This window comes from Octopus bimaculoides, chromosome 2 (assembly GCF_001194135.2).
Source record: "Octopus bimaculoides isolate UCB-OBI-ISO-001 chromosome 2, ASM119413v2, whole genome shotgun sequence".
In the NCBI taxonomy this organism is placed as follows: domain Eukaryota; kingdom Metazoa; phylum Mollusca; class Cephalopoda; order Octopoda; family Octopodidae; genus Octopus; species Octopus bimaculoides.
Window position 1 is genome coordinate 175,833,864 of NC_068982.1, and position 4,135 is coordinate 175,837,998.

The 4,135-nt window shown below is 38.5% G+C and overlaps 1 protein-coding gene across 8 annotated transcripts in view; it reads right to left on the reverse strand.

Annotated features, from left to right (window-relative positions):
• LOC106882686 (vitamin D3 receptor) overlaps positions 1-4,135 on the reverse strand; it is a 761,413-nt gene that overhangs the window by 429,219 nt on the left and 328,059 nt on the right. The gene's annotated exons all lie outside the window — the stretch shown is intronic.

Genomic DNA, 4,135 nt, shown 5'->3' on the forward strand with positions numbered 1-4,135 from the left:
AAAACGGCCACGCTCGAAATGGTGTCTTTTATGTGCCACCCGCACAAGCCAGTCCAGGGGCACTGGCAACGATCTCGCTCGAAAATCCTACAGGAGCCAGTCAGGCGGTACTGGCAACGGCCACGCTCAAAATGGTGCATCTCATGTGCCACCCGCACAAGAACCAGTCCAGGGGCACTGGCAACGATCTTACTTGGCTTGCGCATATATATATATATATATATATATATATATATAACAGGCATTTTTTCGGGTTCCATCTACCAAATCTACTCACAAGGCTTTGGTCAGCCCAATGCTATAGTGGAAGATATCTGTCCAAGGTGCCATGCAGTGGGACTGAACCCAGAACCATGTGGTAGGGAAGCAAGTTTCTTACCATACAGCCACTCCTTGTGCATATATATATATCATATATAGAGGTATATATGTACATATATGTGAATGTATATAGATATACAAATATTATCATCATCACTTAACGTCCATTGTCCATGCTGGCATGAGTTAGACAGTTTGATCAGGGCTGGTAAGCAGAGGGGCTGCACCAGACTCCAGTCTGATTTGGCATGGTTTCTACAGTTGGATGCCCTTCTTAATGCTAACCACACGAAAAGTGTAATGGGTGCTTTAATGTGCCACTTGCATAACACCAATATCTGCTACAATTACACTATCACTTGGCTTGATGGGTCTTCTTCTCAAGCACAGCATATTGCCAAATGTCTCGGTCATCAGTCATTGCCTCCATGAGGCCCATCACTTGAAATGTGTGTGTGTGTGTGTGTGTTATATTTGTAGGTGGTCATTTTTTACCAATTAAACACACACACGATATATTTGATCTTCACATTATAATTATTATTATTATTAGCTCATGTGTCAGAGCTCTTTCATTACACAGTTTGTGACATCTTCAGCAACTTTCTGCTCCTTGTGCCTTCTTTTAACCTGTCAAGACGAGACACAAGGAGAAATGAGGGACAAGAGGTGACACAAGGGACCAAAAGTTTCTGAAAGAGGTTACAGAATGTGATGAAAGAACTCTGAAAATGAACTGCCAGCTTGTCACCTTAATAATAATAATAATAATAATAATAATAATAATAATAATAATAATAATAATAATGGTTTCAAATTTTGACAAAAAGGCCAGCAATATTGGGGAATAAGGTACGTCAATTACATTGACTCTAGTATCCGACTGGTACTTATTTTATCAACACCAAAAGGATAACAGGCATTCGAACTCAGAATGTAGATTGGGACAAAATGCTTAGTGATATTTTGTCTGGCATGCTAACAATTCTACCAGCTTGTCACCTTAATAATAATAATAATGATATATACACATACACACACACACACATGAGGTAGAAGGTTATAATTATGCTACAACCTCTAAGATAGACAACACTCAGCATAGATTATTTCTAGAGTAGAAATTTATTGTAGGAATTGGACAGTCAAGTGACTCGCAGTCATCAGTCATCTCATCTTGGCTGATGGGAATATACAACTTAACCCTTTCGTTACCGTATTTCTGTTGAGGTGTTCTGTGTTTCTTTCAATTACTTTAAATATAACAAAAGAATTTAGCAAAATAACTAAGTTATCATTAAGCTAGTGTTAGAAACATAAATTGTGGCTAAGGTTTGGTGGAAGATTTTAACTCAAAACTTATAAAAACAAGACATTTGTACTACAGAGCCAGAGGCAGTTTCGTCCGGGTTGGTATTGAAAGACTTAAGCAAAATTCTCAATAATTCTTTTCCGTTGAACATTCTGGCCAACAGTAAACAAATACAATGGAAAAAGGAACAACATTTTCCATACACTCTTCTAACGTCTATTACCACCCTTCCTGTTCTTCTGTACTCTCTTATTCACCTTGTAGCTTGAAAGCTCAGGCTACCATCTTACCATGCTTATCTCTCCTCCACCTTCACTTTGATTACTCCCAACTGATTGAATACTCTTATGTAAAGTGAATTACTATATGCCACTCAAATACCATGAAACCTCTTTCAGCTGTTTCTTTTGATACTCTAACTTCTCATCACCTAGCATAAAACAGCTTCCCGTCTCTACTGTGGTCCTACTCAGTTCAATGGGAGCTTAGTTTTGTAATCTACATGACCTTCCTATTGTTGGTTTCATATGAAAAGCATCTTGCACACCCTGTCAAATGGTTGGCATTAGGAAAGACATCCAGCTGTAGAAACCAAGCCAAAATATATTATGGAACCTGGTGCAGCCCCTGGTCTTGCCAGCTTGTGTCAAGTCATCTAACCCATGCCAGCATGGAAAGTGGACATTGAATGATGATGATGATGATGAAACGCACATATATATACAAAGACATTGCAATAGAAAATGGATATCCCTTATTTTATATATATATATATATATATATATATATATATATCCTCATGATCATTTAACATACATCTTCTATGTGGAGAGTAAAGGATGATATTGATGTATATAAGTATATATACATTTGTACAGAGACATATGTATATATGTTTGGATGGTGATTTTTACGTGCCACAGGCACAGGAGCCAGTCAGGCAACACTGGCATTGACTACATTTGGAAGATGCATTTTACATGTCACTGGAATGGGAGCCAGTCAAGGGGCACTGGCTACAGCAGCGATTTTGGTTTTACATGACTCAACAGGTCTTCTCAAGCATATCATATCACCCAATGCATCAAGGGTACTTCTAAACAGGCCGGACATGCAACACTGGTATGAGCCATGGCTGCGATCTCACTTTAGTTGCTGGGTCTTCTCAATCACAGCATATCTCCAAAGGTCTCTATCTCCTGACATTGCTTCTGTGAGGCCCAACGTTTGAAGGTCATGCTTCACCATCTCATCCCTTAACTTCCTGGGTCTACCTCTTCCAGAGGTTCCTTCTAGAGTTAGGGAGTGGCACTTCCTCACACAGCTGTCCTCATCCATACGTAACACATGATCATACCAATGCAGTCATCTCTCTTGCACACCACATTTGATGCTTCTTATGTCCAACTTTTCTCTCATGGCGCTTCCACTCTGTTGTGCATGCACACTGACATTACACATCCAGCGGATAAAACTATCGTCATCATCATCATTTAGCGTCTACTGTCCATGCTGGCATGGGTTGGATGGTTTGACCAGGTCTAGCAAGCTAGTAGGCTACTTTTATGTGACATGGGCACAAAGGCCATTTGCATGACACCAGTATCTGCCACAACTATGATGTTACTTGGCTGACAATACAAAAGTATCACCTGATAATAACAGAGTGAGTACAACAAGACCGGTACATACAAGTTGAATATTTATACAGATTTTTCCTTTCTCGAAATGTGTGTACATTTTTTGAGTGGACTCTGTATATGTGGAAGATTCTGGAAGGACCTGCTATACTAATCACTGAACTATATGTCACTGCATAGTAGCAAAAATCCCATCCTCTCCATCTGGAATAAGGTTCAAGAACCCACTTTTCAATCCCTTGCTTAAAAAAAAAAACTCTCAGAAATCAATTAGGTGTATATGTGGACATGCTCAAAAACCAGACAAATTTTTTATCTGAGATACCAATTGAACCTACTACATCACAGCAAGAAACGCAAAGAAGGGCTTCCTTATCTCACTCACTACTTCACCAGAATCAATTCCAGAGAGACGGCTTGGAAATCAGTTTGAGATAAGGAAAAAGCAATCACACTAATGGCAATGCCCCAGCATGGTCACCCCCTCTGACTGAAATACATACATAAATACACAGACACATACACACACACACCTATATACATTGTTTGTGAAATGGAACAACTGTATGTGAATATGTTGATTAATTAATAAATTAATTTGTATCCGTTAGATATTTCGGTTTTCTAGCTCAATAAAATGTTTGGTATTTTACGATACGATGTTCTATATATTATATTCTTGGAAGGATTACCTCTTCAAAATTTAATATAGCAAACCAGTGTATCGTGGATAAATGTCCTTTGTGACTACTCTCTCTTTCCTTTCCTGAGCGTCCAATAATACTATCCATATCACGTCCTCACTTTGTTGTTTTTTTTGTTATTGTTTTTTTTTAACTATATATATATATATATATATATA